We start from the raw sequence: 19,966 nt of genomic DNA on the forward strand, positions 1-19,966 counted from the left end.
GTGAGTACCCCCCTGTGGTAATCCGGTAAGTCTTTGGGGGTAGCTTGTATTGCCCTTTTGCATTCCTTGCTCACCTGGCTTTTCTTGTCCCCTTAGATATCGGAGAGCGGTCTGTGCAGAGTTTGCGATGGAGTGAGGAAAAGCTGCACTGGATGGTGAGTTCAGCGCGGCGCTGCGAGGTGCGTGGCGGCGCGCGTGCGATGACTTCTTCTTCAAGATCGACGGCGCGATGGATCAAGAATTCAGGTAAGGTTTCAAGTTTAAATCCCTTCTCCTTCTTTCTTTTCGTTTCCAGGTGGTCCAGGACTGAAGCGGGCGTGGCTGAAGACTGGAAGCTGCTGAAGGCACGGTGAGCGTTACGTTGCTGAATGCAGAATAACGCGAAGCACGTGCGGCTGTCCGGGCGTGGTTTAAATAGCCTTGGAAGAAGTCCCAGGTAAGTATTCTTCCATAGCCCCCACCCGAGTAGAAAGTAGTCCCTTAGGTAAAATAGTCCACCCTAAGCACCATTTGGCTTGTGGCTTCGTGCAGCATGGTCTGCACCAGGTAGTTATGCAGCATGGTCTGCATTAGGTAGGTTTTCTGTAATGAGCCAGGACTGACTTTATCCTAATGAGCCTGGCGCCATAGGCGCGAGGACTGCACCCAAACAGCCCCTAACTGGGGTTTTTGGGCATGCTCCAAATGGCATGATGCCTGCTTCCGGGGTTGCTGGGCCTGGTCTGGCTTCCCGGGGCAGGCATCATGACAGCCAGTGCATCTCTGCGCCCCCTGGTGGTACTTCGTCGCTAACCGTTTTATCGCAGCCGCAAGAATCGACAGAAGACGCCAATTACCTGAGCTTGCGCACGAACAACAAATCACCTCTAAATTGTGCTATGTACGTATACCGCACCACTCCAGTGGACAACGGCCACAGTCATGCCTACCCGCACATATCAGAATACAGCAAGGACTATAACAAAATGTGGTTGTGTTGTTCACATAACTCTCCGTCTACTTACACCAGACTACGTCTCAACATCTCTGACCTCAGAATGCAGTGAAGACCTATGACACATTTGGGCATTCTGAACAGTCTTTAGCACTTACATCATCTCCTGACTCCTCGCAGCACCCATCCACATTCCTGGCCGAATGGGGTTAACTCTACTGGAGCCTGACCAGCCCGGCTAACTTTAAGCCTTATTTGGCCAAAAGCACACATGCATCCCAATCTTACTCCATGACCTCCAACAGACTGGACTTCAGTCCTCCGAAGGCGTTCCCACTAACAGCCCGTAGAGACTATAATAATGGTAAAAGGTGCTATATAAATGACAAGTAATACTTATGCTGAATGATTCTCTGTGTGTAATTTATTTTATTTTTAACCTGGTCTGTCACCTATACATAAATGAAGGCCAAAATATCTCGACCAGCCTCCCTACAAGCTTATTCCTTTCTATTTTCGTTAGATCAACTATTTTCTGTGACTATACTAAGGTAAATAAGTTTCATATTCAAAACTACAAAATGAAACTGTATCTTCATTACAAGCTGTGATTGTTTCCTTGATTAACTTTCTTGAGAAGGGGTCTAACGGTGACTCTTTTGCTTCGATGTAATGTGCTTTACAGATAGCACTGCTCCTTATAGATAAAATATATCTTGCCCTCTTCAATGCCCACCCTTCTACACCCATGCCTTCCATCTAAACAAGAAAGTAATCTGCACCCTTGAGAAACACTGGCGCAGCCATCATGAGCCAGCTACCCAGCAAACCTTAAGTGTTTGCAAATCATGTAGGCTTTGCATTAAAGAAACCAATTCACATTCTTATTCTAACTCAGGTAGAGAAAAAAGGGTACACTCTTTCAAACTAAAAAGTGCAGCTGGCCATTTCCCTTTCTTGGCTATGCCCAACCTCTTCCTGCGTAAGCCCGACCCCACCTCCTGTCCAGAGCTCCCTCATTTCTTGCCTGGGCAAGATGACCCACTTTAGGGCATGACCTATATGCCCCACCCCTTCCTGTCACTCCCTGTCCATTCCTGTCCAAGCCCAACGCCTTCCAGACTAAACCCCACCAGCTTTCTGTACAAACCGGACCACATATATATGCCACACCTCTTCCTGCGATGACCCACATCTACCTGTTCAAGCCTCCATCCTTTCCTGACTGGCCCACACCCCTTTATGTCTAATCCCCACCCCACTGACTGTCTAAACACCACTCGTCTTCCGGTCTGGACAAGATATCTCACCTTAGTCAGTGACTTATGCCTATGACTTCAGCCAGTCTGCTCTGATAGTCTCGCTGCAGAAGTGAAGTAATCATTGATGATGGCTGAACTAGGTCAAAAGAGTAGACCCTGGAAGTAACACTTGGGGAACATTTTTGGGGACCATTTTCTAAATGTGTGCTCTTTAAAGCACCCTAGGCGTGATGAATGATTCAAAACTATTAACTGCACAGCAGTGCACTAAGTGCCATTAAAGTGTCGTGCATTGGCCCCAAAAAGTGGTCCAGACTGAGTCAGGTCAGGGATTCGGCATTACCCTATGGGCTGGTCTAAACCTGTCGTTAATCCACAAGTCATTCCCAAGGCAGCAGAAGTTGTACCTCTTTCTGGTAAAATCCTACCCTAAATGTGGCCAAGTAGTCACACGCCCCGCCAGCATACAAGGGAGCAAGAGCCCTGCGCACCTCCGGATGGGGAGGTGCGGGCGGACAAATCCCTTCGCTAGTCACCACACAGCCAAACGCCTGTAGCCAGAGCTTTAAGTGGGCCAGGGCCTGCCGGGGAGTCTCCAGAAAGTGGGGCTGAGCCGAGGCCCTGCCGGGGCCCCCGGTCCCACACAACATTGGCAGGACGCATCATCCCGCCGCAGCCGCGACGGGAGATGCGCCCACCATTATGTTGGGCAAGCTGACAAAATGCCAGCCAGCCACAGCTACGCTGAGGCTGGCGGCACTTCTGTCAGTCAGTGTAACTTCCTCTGATGACCCTGGGCGACTTTAGATGATGAAGGGGTAGCGTCGGTTGTCTTCTCTAATATTCCCATGAGCTGTGGGTGTTCGCAGTTCCCGGCCACAGACTCTGGATGTTTAGCACAGCCACAGCCTACATGGATGGATCAGCCCTTGGGGTTTATTAAGTTGTTCAGGCTGGAACCTCGCAAGGCACGTCACTGCTAAAAGGTTGGGCATGCGTGACCTTGAAAGGTATGTGATTGATACACTGCCCATGTTAATCAAAGCCTCAATGGGCCGGATTGTCAAAGTTCTGCACTCGAGCCAATCAAGAGATGCCGGTGAGCATCTCAGCGTTGCGCTTGCTTCCTTACACCTCATTCACAAAGCGCACAACTGGAGTACATTTAGAGAAGCAGGGAGCATCTCCGAGATGCCATTGGGCAAATCTTTGTGAATCATATTTGCACGTGAGTGCCTTAGAGATGCTCCAGACTTACCCAGATCTGCTCCATTTTGAGGCTTTGCGAATCGCGTGCAAGAAAGCTGGGGCAGATATTAGATTGACATGAGCATCAATCGCCTCATTTGCTCTAGACAAACCTTTAAGAATTGGGCCCAGTGTCTCAATCTAATCCCACTTAAGTGAACACAAACTCTGCACTTGTTCTGTAGCCGTGACTGACGGTTGGGGCATCGGGGTACCTTTAGGAGCTTTGGGGTTCAGAATGTGTGACATAGAAGATTACCTTGTTTTTTCCTCCATTGCTTTGGCATAAGAGAGTAAGGTAAGATGGAAGAACAGCTGTGTTTTGCTCTGAGTTAGTAGGGCGGTCATCATTTGGAGTCCATCATAGCTTGCCAGCTTTTTTAAAACCCTGTTCTTCTTGAGCAATGCCCCTAATTATTCACGCTGCTGCCAGGGAACAAGAGCATTTATTTTGATTGATTAGTCGTAGTGATACATGCACATCAATGAGCAGAATAAGTCATAGATAATATGACATTAACATAAAGAGAAAAAAGAAGGAAAATCCGAATGTTGCACAGGTCAACCTGAACCAGGCCGAGCAAAGATAAATTAACCTCAACGAGTTCTTATTTCATTGGTGCAAATGGTCCATTATGTCACGCCGCGCGCTCGCTCGCGTGCGCCACTTAACTGCTATGGGGATCCGGGTCCTCGGCCTCGGCAGTCTCCTCCTTTATGGAGATTCTATCCGCGGTGGCGTCTTTCCTCACGCCGTTCCGCGGTCCGTGGGCGCAGCCATCTTGCGTGTTCTGCGCATGCGCGGATCGTCAGTGTTCGACGTTCGCGCATGCGCAGTAACGCGAACTTGCGTTCCGGGCCTCGTTTTGGCCCCGGACCTTAAAAGGGCTTCGCATACACGGAGACAACGCGTCTCAACGCGGTTGTTGCCGTGTATGTGCTGCTGGAGCCTGGTTTCCTGTGCTTCAGTCTCTCCAGTTACCCTTGCTAGTTTTGCCCTGCCTTGTCCTGCCCTCCTACCTTCCTCTCCTTCCAGCCCCCTGGTTCCTTCAGTTCCTGGCTTCCCAGCCCTGTTCTGTCTTTACCTACTTTCTGGTTTTGGGGTTGGAGGGGTCTTCTCTGGGTTGCCTATCTAGCCTTCTCCCTTCCTTGTCTCCTGTTCCGTGGGATTCCCTGGTCAGTCCTTCCTGTCCTTGCTGCTTGGCCTTTTCCCTTCCTCCGCCTTGTGCCCTGCCGGTACCCGTGCCTTACTGCCTTCCTGGAAGTCCCGAAGAACTGCTCATCCATCTTCTGGTGATTAAGGACTCATTCGCCTTCTCTGCCAGTGGAAACACTGTCCCGACGTCACGTTAATGCAGAGAAGTGCCACCCGTGGCGTTGGGAGTTGGTCCAGTGCTATCCTGCCATTTATTGTCAGGAGGGTGTTGGGTTAATTTCCTGCGTTACTGCTTCATCGGCATCGTCGCTCCGACAGACTGGCTGCCTCGACTCCACGAACCCCGGGAAGAAAAGGTAACCAGCGATCCCGTGAAACCTCGTTTAACACATTACGGCTCTCACATATCTCTGGTGTTTATCATGACCCCATGAGGCGAGAGTATGCTTTCATGGTTGTAACATTTTGTAGTATGAATGTGCGAGTCATCATAAGATGGGATTATGATCTTTCCTCCTAGGAGGGATATGTAGCGGAACTATAACTGGGAACTGGCTACCCTGTACTGTCTGCAGATTTGCTTCCGTTGCTTCAAAACACACCGTATTCTTGCATGGCTTAACTTCTGATTTGATTTGATTTATTTGTAAAGCGCACCAGGCCCGAGGGCAACCGGGCGCATAATCTTAAGTACAGGTTACAGCAATATACAAAGGGCGAGATTTACAGGTAGTGCATAAGTACAGGATACAAGTTAAGAACGATACAGTGTGGCATATATACACAAATGAGATATATACAGATAAGGAACCGGCTGGCGTGGGACCTTATGCTCTCTGGGTTAACAGCCAAGCTTCGGCGTTGTTTTTGAACATTAGAAAGGACGGTTCAGTTCTTATGTGGGTTGGCAGAGTGTTCCACAGTTTGGAAGCTAGGACAGGGAAGCTCACGCCACCCGCTTTTTGGAGTTTGAATCTGGGCAAAGTGAGGCTGTGAATTTGGGTTGATCTGATAGGACGGGTGGAGGAATGAAGTGCAAGACACGATGAGAGGTAGGGTGGGGCATCGTTGTTCAGGCATTTGTGGGTCAGAGCTAGCGTTTTCAAGGCAATTCTGTGTTTTACCGGGAGCCAACGAAGGTCAGATCTGAAAGTGGAGATATGGGACCGTCTGGGAATATTGAGAGCTGCCCTTATGGCATTATTTTTAATAGTTTGTAGTTTATTGAGGTTAGACTGGCTAGTCCCTAGGTAGAGGGCACTACAGTAGTCTATTTTGGACATGATAAGAGTTCTGGCCAGTGTAGTGCAATTGTGAGTGTTCAGAAATGGTCTGCAGGCGGTGATAAGTTTGCATGTGTAGGCCGAGGCCGACCTAACAGCATTTGTTTGTCTGTTCAGGGATAGGGTGAAGTCTAAATAAACGCCTAATGTTTTGGTGTCTTTGGAGACCTTGATGTCGTTGCCGTCAATAGTGAAGGATTTATAGGCTTGGTTTAGTTTATTGAGACGATGAGTGGATCCTGGTAGTGGGAGCTCCATCTTATCGTCGTTGAGGCAGAGTTCATGTTGAGCCATCCAGGCCTGGATGACCAAACAGACATTATTCAAAGCTTTGGTGTCGGCTGTGTAGTCACCAGTGATGGGGATGAGTCTCTGGGTGTCATCCGCATAGTTAGTGTAAGATACACCCAGATAGTCAAGCACATCGAAGAGGGGCTTAGTGAATACATTGTACAGTGTAGGCAACATAGTATGGTGAGCACTGGAACAAATATTGTTTGAAATACATGTGATAAAAGATGCTAGGAAAGCTGAAGTGCTGAAGAGTGATTGAACTTTGAAACAAAGATACAATACCTTTGACAGAGTAGTCTGGCACCATGTGGGTGCTCAATCGAAGGTCTCTGTAAGGTATCCAGCTGAAAAGTGAAAGTTGTAGAGAATTGTGAATCAAAGTGGTCCTGCGACTGGATAAGCAAACCCCCACGCACAATCGAACATCTTCGATGTTGATACAGTAAATAACATTTAGGGCAAAGTTGATAAAGTTGGTCTGAGCCCAGCAGAGGGAGATAAATTGAAAGCTTTGTGTTAAAGCGGGTTTGAGCCCAGCAGAGTGGGATCAGGGGTGAAGCGATATTCACCCGAGAAGGTTTTGTGTTGAAGTGGGTTTGAGCCCGGCAGAGAGGGCCCTTGGGTGAACAGAAAATCACCCGAGAATTTGTACTTGTGAAACCCTAAGGAGAAAGGAACTTTGTTGTTTGTCGTATTGCATCAGGCCCTCTGAAAAAGAGACTTTGAATGTCAAAGAGACTTTGGCACAGAAGGCCATGCCGTTTAAGTTTTGAACTGCATCCTCGTGCTAAAGAAGCCAGAGACTGTACTAAGCTTGAGTGTGCCGGCTTGTCCCGTGCTGAAAACGTGGGCAAGGGAAGCTAACGGCTTGAATACCCTGATATATCATTTCTTGAACACTTTTCTTTTGCATAATATTCCTTCCCACACTATTTGTATTTAGAAGTAAGGATTGGCAATAGGTTTATTAGTATAGGCCATTTTATTTTGACAAGATACCACTATGACTGCATTATTATTATTTGATGGTCGTAGCTTTCTCCCATCTTTAGATCTAGGATTAGATAGGCATTTTTCAAACCCAATTGAAGTTCAATAAACACCCTTCAACTGTGGCCACTTGTGTCTGTCTTACTGTTTGACACCATGCCTTCATTACAGCACACAACCATGCCAGGTAAACATGCCAGACACCACACACCTACCATCCTAAAGTAACAGAAAAACAACCCTAACACACAATACAACCACTCAGGACCAAATACAACAACCAGTCATACAACACAGGTTACTTACAGAAAAAGGAACAATTAATCCTCCTGGGCTGCCACCCCAGGGGTGTCACACCAGTATGTGCCTCCCGGTTCCGACATCAGAGACCGGGAGGCTGGTGACTATAGGCACGTTGGCGTTCTCCACTCTGGCGGGGGACCTACCTGTCGCGCACTGGTCCTCGGGCCAGTGCACCGGGGCCGGCAGCTGTAGTGTCTGCCCCAGCTTCCTTGCGGACATTCCCGGGGTCGCTGCAGTGCTCTCGGGCGCCTGGTGCCGGGATCCCTCCGGCAATAGGGGGCAGCCATCTTTTCTCCACACCACCGGTCACCTTGTAGACGTATGCCAGCTCAGTGTGCGCTATGGAACTCTGCTGCTGGGCAACCAGGATCAACAGCCTCATTTCCGCGCAGGGCATAAATATGAAGTGAGACTGAGCCCCAGTGTGTCTCAACTCTCTTGTTGTCCCTGCTCCCTTTGTTCACTTCTTGTCTCCATACACCTGTTCTTGGTGGTTCTTGCCTTGGCCTGTGCTTGCTCTCTCTTTCTCTCTGCCTTGCCTTGCCTTGCCTAGTTCCCTTCTTGTGCCCGTCTTTGCTCTCCCTGGCTCTCCATGGCTCCTCTTGTCCTGCAACCAGCTTCAGTTACCATTCTGATACCCCTGCCCAGTGCCTCGCACTGTTCCTGCACCATGTTAATCCAGGGGCACTGACTTGTGGTGTGGGAAGACCTCTTCTGTTGTCTGTCTCTGAGTGTTTATCCTCAGTTGGCAGGGGAAGGGGGGGTTTTCAGGCACCGCCATTTTTCCCAGATGACAGTGATTCAACGTGGCAACCCCGGTTCAATGGACTCCTCGCACAGAAACACACCAGCGTTCTGATCTGCTTGACAGATTGAGACGCCTGCCTTCCCATTATGCAGGTATGGAGGCCCAACAGGAATTAAGAGACGAGGTGATAGCTCTCTGGCAGGAACTGACGGCTTTTAAGCAGGAAAATCAGGTACTGAAAGATGCTGTTTCATGGACTGCAGCAGCACCACTTGCAGAAAGTACCACAGCCTCCACTTCATCCGTGAAATACGATGACGACCAACGGATGCTCAGAGAATTCTGCAACCATTGCCGGGTGCAGTTTCTGTTTCGACCTGTACACTTTGCTGATGACAGAGTGAAGATCGGTTACGTTCTTAGTCATCTCACTGGAAACGCGTTGGCATGGGCCACCCCTTATGTTTCTGCAAGAAGTCCCATTCTGGATTCCTTTCCCGATTTCGAAAAGGCATTTCTAGAGGCTTTTCAATCACCAAATACCACATCCATAGCCCAAAATCATTTACTGGATATAAAAGAAGGGACACAAAATGTTATTCTTTATGTGAGCCGTTTCCGTCAATTGGCCAACGAGTCTCGATGGCCGGAGGAAACACAGAAGACACTTTTTCATCAAGGTTTGGGTGAAAAATATAAGGATGAACAAGTCCATACCCCAGAACCTGCGACTATACAGTCATTGATAGATCTGGTGATCAAGATTGACCATTGTTTAACTAAACGCCGTTCTGAACTGTGATAAGGGGAGTACAAGATGGTTTCACCAATGACTCCAACCGCCAGGAATCCTCCCTACATTGGAGAGGTCGGTTCAGAACCAATGCAGCTGGGAGCGGTATGTGGCCTCTCTGAGCCCGAAAAGAGTCACCAAAGGACCAATAACCTGTGCCTCTATTGCAGAGACAGGAGTCCTTTCTTAAGCAGTTGCCCGATCTGGCCAGCTAAGCAAGGGGGAAACTAATGGGCTTGTTGTCAGTAGGGGAGCAAGCAACAATCCCAATTCCCCAACCAGGCCTTCCCCCCGCTGCAGTACATGCCATGCCACCTCACGTATTGTTCACCCTACAAGTGTCCATATCATGGGAGTCAGGTAAATGCTCAACTACTACAACATCCTTGATCGACTCGGGAGCCTCAGGCAACTACATGGATGCCAGATTCTGTGTCCACCACCAGGTATCTTCAGTGCAGAAACTATGTCCAGCAATTGTGAAAGGGATCGAAAGAACCCCATTGGCTTTTGGTCCCATAACTCAAGAGACAGAACCTATCCGACTTGCAATAAATCAACACAAAGAAACATTAGCCTTTGATTTGATCCAAACACCTTCCTACCCAGTGGTGTTAGGGTTATCATGGCTGGTTCGCCACAATCCCCACATGTACTGGGCTACACAGACCCTGTTTTTCTGTTTCAATTATTGTACCAGGAAATGTTGTTAAGACTACTCACCTGCCTCCAGTCCATATGAATCTCATCAGCTCAACCCCGGTCCAGTCCGTTTTTTATGTGCAAAAAAAGACCTGTGGAAATGCCAAATTCAACAAGGTGTTTTCACTCCCCAAGGAGACATCCCATTACCACCATCTCGCTCTTTTGATTGCGTCCAATCAACCAATTCCACGTGCTCCATTGTACTCTCTTAAAGCACAAGAGCAAGAAGAATTGAAGCGCTATCTCACCAAATGACTTGAAAAAGGCTATATCCAGCCTTCTCGGTCTCCAGCTGGGGCCCCGTTATTCTTGGTGCCTAAAAAGGAAGGGACTCTTCGATCCTGTGTTGATTATCGTCTGTGAAATGACATCACTATTAAGGACAGGTACCCACTGCCCTTAATAAAAGACATACTAGAATTCTTGCACAATGCCTGCATTTTTACCAAGACCGACCTTCGGGGGACTTATCACCTTGTGCGAATCATACCAGGAGATGAATGGAAAACAGCTTTCAAGTCACCCCTTGGCCATTTCGAATACTGCGTCATGCCATTTGGCTTATGCAACACCCCGGCTGTTTTCCAAAGGTTCATGGACTCGCTGTTTATTGACCTGTTGGATGTCACTACTTGGGTTTATTTGGACGATATCCTTGTTTTCTCCAGAACCCGATGTGCTTCAGCGATTGTTAGGAAACCACCTGTTCGCCAAAGAAGAAAAATGTGAGTTCCACTGAGAAAGGATCACATTTCTTGGTTATGTTATTGATGCTGATGGCATTCAGATGGATCCCAGGAAGATCAAAGCTATTCTGGATTGAACAAGTCGTGGTGTGGGAAGACCTCTCTTGTTGTCTGCCTCTGAGTGTTTATCCTCAATTGGCGGGGGCAGGGTGCGTTTTCAGACATCGCCTTTTTACCCGGATGGCGATGATTCAAAGTGGCGACACCCGTTCAACTGACTCCTCGCACAGGTAGACTCAAGTGTTCTGATCTGCTTGACACAGGGCCTCAGACCTGCCACACCTGAGCACAACTTACTCCGAACCGAACAACAACCTGACTACACAGAAGTAGTAAACGTACCCACACACACGCAACCCTCACAGAAAAACTAAACCTCCTCCGGCCAAAACCGGCCACACACTAGCCTCAGATCTGCTACATCTATGAAAAACCTCGCTCCATAAACCGGAGCAACAAACAATACTCCCCTGTCCCTAACACAAAAATAGATCCTGAGAAAACAACACAACCAACACACACAAATCAAACACATCCAAACCAAAAGACCAATACAACCACACCCACTTCTCCCTAAGAAGACATAAAAGAAGGAAAGAAGAAAAGCCACTGTGAGGAGGTGAGGGTGGACGGGGAGGAGCGGGACGCACGGCTGAAGGAGCCCGCTATGCCGCGGGCGTGTGCGACGCTGGGGGCGGCCGCCGGGGAGGCGTCCCTGTTGAAGGGAGAGCCTTGTGGGCGGCCCGCGACAGTGCCGGCGTGGCGGCCGCGGCGCCGCGGGTCCCCGCAGCCGCAGCGCCGCGTGTGTCCACGAGGACCTGGTACACTGGCGCTGCGGCTGGGAGACCCGCGACCCCGACAGGACTCGGCGGCGAGCGGCGGCGAGGCTCGGGAATTGGAGAGCCCGGCGTGTGCCGACCGCTCGGCGTCAGAGGTGCGCCAGACAGCTGGACAAGAGCACAACAAGGGGAACAGAATAGAGCCCCCTCCTTACCTCAAGCAGGGCAGACCCCTAACAGCAACCTAGGGCCTCGAACAGTACGGGCCTCCGGGAGGCATGCCTCAGGGGAGACGCCATGGGGAGGGGGCGGGGCCAAAGGAGAGGGCGTGGCTGACAAAGGGGAGGGGGAGCCGGAACCAGGCAGCCAGAGTAAGGGAGGAGGAGGAGAGGAGGAGGCAGCTCTATTTATAGAGGGTGGGTGCCTAGAGTCCCCACCAATCGGAAAGGGGGGGAGGGCAGTTGTCCCTGATTGGCCCTTTTTCCCTCCAAGCACCAGGTATAAAAGGGACTGGCCTAATGGCATTTTGGTTGCTTTTTGCAGGGAGAAGGAGAGGAGAGTGAGAGCAACTGGTGGGCCTATCCGGGTCCGGGAAAATAGGAGACACTACCAGAGAAGAGGAACTCCTGGTGCCTTTTACTCACAGTGAAGTAACTGTGGGGTCAATCCTGGAGTTCAACTACCGTGGTTAAGACATTACATTTAACCAGTGTGTAATAAAGGTCTACAAAACTCCACATCGGCTACTGTCCTGATTTCTACAACTGGCGTAGTCGGCAGGATTAAGAGAACGCAATGGAGAAAATAATACAGACATTGTCCGAGGGGACATCAACAGTTACAGCAGCTCTTCCAACTTCAGGCCCAGCAGGCGGCCGCTGATCGCCAAGCCTTTCAGCAGGCAATACAATTACAGGGGGACCTGCAGTCCACCTCTCAGGACCAACATCAAGAGACGATAAAACACCTGACGGATGCTGTCACCGGCACCCGGAACCAACCCATGGTCCCTTCCGCAGTGTTGCAGAAGTTCAAGGAAGGCGAAGACCCGGCTTTCTTTTTTACCACATACGAGAGGATCGCCCGAAACGCTCAGTGGCCGGTGGACCGCTGGGGCCAGTATGTTGCTCCCCTTTTGTCTGGCATCATGCAAGGTGCCTACCAGGCCGTTAACCCAAACGGAACCACGCCTTACGCTGAAATCAAAAAGGCTGTATTGGACCGGTTGGGACTTGATGAAGAGGCCTACAGAATGAGGCTGCACGACACTAAACTCAGACCAGGGGAGAACCCACGACAACTCTTCTACCGGGTTAAGGACCTCACCGAGAAATGGTTACAAGTACCGGGAACAGGCCTCCCAGAAGTCTTAGAAAAGGTCACCCTCGAGCAATTCATTGAGGCCCTACCGCCTCCGATGCAAAGATGGGTCCGACAACATCACAGGCCCACCTTATCTGAGGCTGTCGACATCGCGTCAGCCTACCAAAAGGCAGGGGGAACGGGTAAACCTTTTGGAGTCGGATCTCCCATTCGCAACCCGATACCACCATTGGAACCCCTCACAACCAAGTGCCTGCGAGTAGGGCCTCCCAAATGGAGAGCCATGGAAGGACGCCCTTCTGGATCCGAGGAGAAGAGGAGCGGACCCGACCCACGGTCCACCCCGTTGTCCACAGGGTACCGACAACCGCAATGTTATGACTGTGGTGAGTGGGGCCATATAGCCCGGTTCTGTCCCCGGAAGAGAGGCACCGAGCCGATGGAGATCGGATTTATGCGGACCGAGCAAGGACCACGATGCCAAGGTCTATACGAGATGGACGTCCGGGTAGACGGGAACCAAGCCAGGGCCCTACTCGACAGTGGAAGCAGGCAAACAGCGGTGCTACCAACCGTAAGTGATTCTCCTTATCTCACCAATGTTAGTATCCCAATTCGATGTATACACGGGGATGTGAGAACCTACCCCATGAAATCCATAACAGTAGAGGTGGGCCCTAACATTACAGAGATGAGAGCTGCCGTCCTCCCCTCCTTACCCGCCCCAGTGGTGATTGGGACCGATCTGCCCCACTTCCACCAGACCATCAAAGCCCTAGACCAGGGATGGTGGGAAGAAGCACCCTTTGCCAGGGAGCCCATCCCCCCGAACACCCAGAGACGAGAGAAACCCGCCAGAAAAAGAAGGGAAGCTCGCCTTGCTCAATGCGCCTCCATGTATGCCACCCAACGGATAGCCTGGAACCCGGAGGACCATGAGGATTCCATCCGGGGAGAAACCTTGACGGACCCTACCTTAACATTGGCCCGCGAAAGAGCCATCACAAATGGGGACCCCGACCTGACCAAGGGAGCTGGTTTTACATCTAGACAGGGCCTGCTCTATCGGGTCTACCAAGAGGAGGGAGGAGCACGGAGGGAACAACTACTCCTCCCCAAAACACACAGGGGCATCGTCCTCCAGTTGGCACATAAGCACCCGTGTGGCGGCCACATGGCCTCCCTAAAGACACAGCAAAACATTCTAAAACGTTTCTACTGGCCAGGGGTCTATGGGGAGGTGGCGAAATTCTGTAAGGAATGCAAAATCTGTCAGTTGACGAGTGGGGAAAAGCCAGCCAAGGCGCCTCTTCAGCGGATGCCCTTGATCACCATACCCTTTCAAAGGATAGGTATAGACCTGGTAGGCCCGCTCGAGCCAGTCAGTCGTGGATATCGATACCTGCTAGTCATTGTGGATTATGCCACCCGGTACCCCGAGGCCTTTCCCCTAAAGGGGACATCGGCTAACCAAATATGTGACCAACTCATCCCCTACTTCGCACGGGTAGGCCTACCCACCGAAATCCTCACCGATCAGGGTACAAACTTCATGTCGGCGGTTATGCGACAAGTCTGTGAAAGACTACAAATCAGACGGCTGCGTACCTCCGTCTACCACCCCCCAAACGGATGGGTTGGTGGAGAGGTACAACCAAACGATAAAGAAAATGATGAAGAGGGTAACAGGTCCGGAGGGGAAGGACTGGGACAGAGTCATACCCCTAATCCTGATGGTATTAAGGGACACCCCCCAGTCCTCGACAGGATTCTCCCCATTCGAGCTGCTGTTTGGAAGACAGCCCAGAACAATCCTAGATCTGGTTAAGGAGGACTGGGAAAACACTAAGGAAACGTCTCTCACCGAGTACGCTGAGGACCTTAAGAACCATCTGTCTACTTTGAGGGGACTAGCAGAATCCCATCTAAATATAGCCCAAGACCGTCAGGAGAAGACATACAACAAGGGCTGTCGCATAAGAAAACTAGAAACCGGGGATAAGGTACTGGTGTTACTACCCACCAGTACGAACAAAATGTTGGCTCGGTGGAGAGGTCCTTATGTAGTGAAGGACGTGGTGGGGCTTGTGAATTACCGGATACACCAACCTGACCGGAGCCCATCACATAAGGTCTACCACATAAACCTGCTGAAGAAATGGACTGAGCCTGCCCCGGTCGATATTCTAGCCACCCAGGATACTGGGTTGATCCACGCAACCGGCCAATTGGATGCGGTACAATGGGGTGAAACGCTCACTGAACACATGAAGAACGAGATCCTGGAGACCCTCAAACCACATAGCAACACCTTTTCCCATTTACCTGGAAGGACCGGCTTGATGGAGCATCGTATCGAAACCCTAAACGGACAGACAGTCCGGCTGAGACCCTACAGGATCCCAGAGGCCCGAAGGTCGATCATTAAGAAGGAGATCGAAGAAATGATTAGGTTGGATATTATTGAACCATCAACCAGTGCGTGGTGTTCTCCGATCGTACTCGTACCCAAGCCAGACGGGGCTGTACGATTTTGTATGGACTTTAGGCAGCTCAACATGATATCCCACTACGAAGCCTATCCCATGGCCAGGATGGATGAACTACTGGAAAGGCTGGGTGCTGCCCGGTACCTCAGTACCTTGGACCTCACCAAGGGATACTGGCAGATCCCCCTACGGGAAGCTGACAAAGAAAAAACCGCATTTGCTACACCCCAGGGGCTCTTTCAGTATAAAGTACTACCATTCGGGTTGCATGGGGCTCCGGCCACCTTTCAGAGGCTGATGGACGCCCTCCTACAGCCCCACGACCAGTACGCTGCAGCCTACCTGGACGACATCGTGATATACAGCGCATCATGTAATGACCACCTGACCCATCTACGCGAGGTGGTCGGCACCCTGACCCGGGCCGGACTCCACATCAACCCAGTGAAATCGGTGCTAGGGACCCAGGAAACCAAGTACCTCGGACATATAGTGGTGGCGGCGTGATTCGGCCACAGGTGTCCAAAATCGAGGCTATTCAGGGGATCCCAGTACCAACTAACAGAAAACAAATCAGGGCCTTCTTGGGGTTTATAGGGTACTATAGGCGCTTTATTCCTGGTTTTTCTTCCCTGGCTGCGCCACTGACCGAGGCATTGAAAATCGGGGGTTCCCCGGACCTGTCAACCAATCGCGCAGCCATACTGGCCGTAGAAGGGTTGAAGCGCAGTATATCGTCCCACCCGGTGTTGGTATGCCCGGACTTCCGGAAGCACTTCTTCCTGCAGACGTATGCCTCTGGCATGGGGTTGGGGGCGGTCCTGACGCAGGAGGTAGACGGGTTCCTAAGACCGATCTGTTTTGTGAGTCGGAAGCTCCTTCCACATGAGTTAGCGTATTCCACTATTGAAAAGGAATGTCTCGCCATTAAATGGGCGGTGGACTCTTTGCGATACTACCTACTGGGGAGGAAGTTTACGTTGTATACAGACCATGCACCACTGCAGTGGTTGGCGAGACACAAGGACTCCAACCAACGAGTTCTGCGATGGTTCCTGTCCCTCCAGCCCTTCAACTACGTTACCTTGCATAGACCTGCCAGCTTCCAGCTGGTGGCGGATTACTTATCCAGGTGTTCGATCCGGCCCGACCGGCCTGGATCCGTGGTGGGGGTATGTGAGGAGGTGAGGGTGGACGGGGAGGAGCGGGACGCACGGCTGAGGGAGCCCGCTATGCCGCGGGCGTGTGCGAAGCTGGGGGCGGCCGCCGGGGAGGCGTCCCTGTTGAAGGGAGAGCCTTGTGGGCGGCCCGCGACAGTGCCGGCGTGGCGGCCGCGGCGCCGCGGGTCCCCGCAGCCGCAGCGCCGCGCGTGTCCACGAGGACCTGGTACACTGGCGCTGCGGCTGGGAGACCCGCGACCCCGACAGGACTCGGCGGCCTACGGCGGCGAGCGGCGGCGAGGCTCGGGAATTGGAGAGCCCGGCGTGTGCCGACCGCTCGGCGTCGGAGGTGCGCCAGACAGCTGGACAGGAGCACAACAAGGGGAACAGAATAGAGCCCCCTCCTTACCTCAAGCAGGGCAGACCCCTAACAGCAACCTGGGGCCTCGAACAGTACGGGCCTCCGGGAGGCATGCCTCAGGGGAGACGCCATGGGGAGGGGGCGGGGCCAAAGGAGAGGGCGTGGCTGACAAAGGGGAGGGGGAGCCGGAACCAGGCAGCCAGAGTAAGGGAGGAGGAGGAGAGGAGGAGGCAGCTCTATTTATAGAGGGTGGGTGCCTAGAGTCCCCACCAATCGGAAAGGGGGGGAGGGCAGTTGTCCCTGATTGGCCCTTTTTCCCTCCAAGCACCAGGTATAAAAGGGACTGGCCTAATGGCATTTTGGTTGCTTTTTGCAGGGAGAAGGAGAGGAGAGTGAGAGCAACTGGTGGGCCTATCCGGGTCCGGGAAAATAGGAGACACTACCAGAGAAGAGGAACTCCTGGTGCCTTTTACTCACAGTGAAGTAACTGTGGGGTCAATCCTGGAGTTCAACTACCGTGGTTAAGACATTACATTTAACCAGTGTGTAATAAAGGTCTACAAAACTCCACATCGGCTACTGTCCTGATTTCTACAGCCACTAACAAGACAACGAACACATTAAAACAAACGTGACTGCAAAGAGACAGGACACCAAGAACCACTTACATGGTTGACTAGCCCATGTATCCGTGAAATAAACTACTCACCCAGACACAGGGTAGTAAATCCCATGCCCAGGTTACTCTCCAAAATGGTAAAAAGATGTATATCTGCTTCCAAACGCCAATCATAATCTACCTGCACAACAGTGCATTAGTGCCTACCCTGAGACACTAACCAACAACTAGAAGAACACAACTAGAACTACATGCTACTTGCACACCAGTGCAATAACGGCTACACTCAAAAAACGTCCTGCACAAAAGTGCACAATGTCCGCTCCCTGACAGAAACTACACCACAACTTCCTGCACAAAAGTGCTCTAGTGTCTACTGACATTAGCTCTCAAAATAACGCCTACTTGTCCCTGGTGCACAACTTCAAACTTCACCCAGAGACAACCTCAACCTAACCAGTAGTTCGCTAGACCACTGGCTAGGTATTATAAACGCTACAACTACTCATAACTGGTGCACGGCCTCCTCCTCTACTACAGGTGCTACTCAAGTGCACAAACACTACAAACATCTCCACAAGTGCTACAAAACTGCACCACTGTGCCAACAGTACCACTTATGTTACACAACTGCACAAGTATGACAAAATTACCATTGGTGCTAGACCACCGCACCCAACCACAACACTCCTCAACAACTACGCAGATCAACATAAGCTCTCCACTAGCAATGACCACAACATGCATCTGTGTAAACATCCAGAGCATACAACCAACACCAAACTGAAGAGAGGGTGTCTGGAATGGACCTCATGTCTCCTATGCGAAATTCAATCCACAGAATGAAGAATGAAAGGTGTAACCGTTGTTCGGCCAGACACCAGGTGCACCAATGCACCAACGATATGACAAGATATATCCGCTCAGACAACCATTTAAACCGAATCCAGTTGATGGGTTTGAGGAGACAGGGGTCTCATCAATGGACCAGGTTGACTGGCAGCAGTAATGACGTCACTTTAGACATCACACCATAGCAGCGTTAATCATGAAGGAAATCTGCACTCATGCATGAAGTTACGCAGACATACACTAGTTTCTATTATTCTATTACTTGTAGACATGAAAAAGATGCTCATGACTCCCAGAGCTAGAGGCCAGATACACTTATATAATTCCAAGAACCTATTCTTTCTTTCGTCAAAGCAGAAATGCAAGACAGCAAAGTATACGTGGGCCGAGCTTGCATATGCTTTATTGCAACTAACCTTAGGAAGCTATAGAAATATATTGGGAACCTGTAAAGTGACTAAAGTGAATGGGGCTGGAAACACAGGCCTCAGATCCATGGACGGGGAGACATGGATCCTGTAGCACGAAGTGCCCTCCTTGTGTTCACAGCCAAGGACAGGGGCGGTTGGAAAATTCCTGGTTCCTGAGGCAGCAAGCCACCTGCAGGAATTCAGAATAACATTCTCATAATTAAAGTCAAAAGAGCTTGGTTTTGCAGTCTCTTGACACGTGACCCAGCAGAGCAAGACAACGCCCATTGACTCATGGTGATAATATAAGCTGTTCCCAGTGAAGCAGAGTGAAATGATGCGCAATCTCAATGTCACCAGGCCTAGTAGGATCGTTGTCTCTGTTTTCCCTCTGTTTCCCCTCCCTTGCCTCATCACGCCTTGAAACACTTGTGCATAGGTGCGTTATAAATGCCCTATCATATCATATCATCACATCATACATGTGTTGCCCACCAAAACTTCAACCTGCAGGCACTGTCTCAGGCAAGGTGATCAGACCAGTAGCAACAATATGGAACACACAGCACTCCATAGCCATTCCCATTACCTTGAAAAGGTATACTGAGCTCTGAGAACAGAAAAGGGTCCCAGGCCTGGGAGGACCCGCTGTAGGCAATCCAGAAGCTCCATTTGTAAGGTGATATAAAATGTTGCACGGGCCAATGGTCTTCCTGTGACCCTGCAACAATGTAGTGGGCACCTTTTGGGGGAAGTCTCAGGCAGAGCCACCTGACTTGGCGACCCAATAGATTAATATAGGGGACCTCTATAGGTGATTAGTACAAACTAACCGATGGGGATACCTCATAGATTTGTTTGGGTAGACCTGTTTTTTGTGCAATCACTCTTGAATAAAAACATGTGACACAGGTTCTGGGAGCTGAGATTGCTGGAGAATTTTGTTTTCCTGTATGATCCCTCTCTATTGAGAAAATAAAGACAGTATCATGAGTTGGGCGGTATCCCGGCGTAATTCCCGTCGAGCGCTATTTGCGCTAATGCCACGCTGTCTGGCGGAACCAACGCCAGATCACGAATTGGCGTGCACACGCAGACGGCCATGGCGTTAATGCAAATAGTGCCTGGTGGAAAAAGTGGCTATGAACCTGTAAATCCAGCGCATGTTGCGCTGCTGCCGAGCCATGGCGCTATTAGCGCCACAGGAAACGTGTCACCACCTGAACGGGAAATAAAGCAGCAGCCATCTTGGAAATCAGAATTCGCCGAAAATCGCAGCCCCTGTAAGCCATCCACTCCTCTGAAGGAATGAACCAAGGGCATGTCAGCCTTAGACAGGGTCAGAAAACCCAAGTTCACAGACCATGAGCTTGCCATACTTGTTGGGGAGGTCATGGGCCATCAGGAAGAGCTGCATGGCCCCCAGCAGCGCAAGACAAGTGCACAGCAGTGAGCACAGATCTGGCGACAAGTGAGCCAGAAGATGTGAGCAGTGGGCCGAGTGTCCAGGG

The 19,966-nt window shown here is 50.7% G+C and overlaps 1 long non-coding RNA gene across 1 annotated transcript in view; it reads right to left on the reverse strand.

The window, feature by feature from the left end:
• The window catches only part of LOC138569635 (uncharacterized), a 74,247-nt gene that overhangs the window by 24,917 nt on the left and 29,364 nt on the right, over positions 1 to 19,966 (reverse strand). The window contains exons 2-3 of the long non-coding RNA XR_011303283.1: positions 6,460 to 6,521; positions 3,704 to 3,870 (exon numbers count right to left, since the gene is read on the reverse strand). This is a non-coding gene — a long non-coding RNA (uncharacterized lncRNA). The remainder of the gene's footprint in view (positions 1 to 3,703; positions 3,871 to 6,459; positions 6,522 to 19,966) is intronic.

The sequence above is a fragment of the Ambystoma mexicanum genome, chromosome 2q, assembly GCF_040938575.1.
Source record: "Ambystoma mexicanum isolate Mex_15411 chromosome 2q, UKY_AmexF1_1, whole genome shotgun sequence".
NCBI lineage: Eukaryota > Metazoa > Chordata > Amphibia > Caudata > Ambystomatidae > Ambystoma > Ambystoma mexicanum.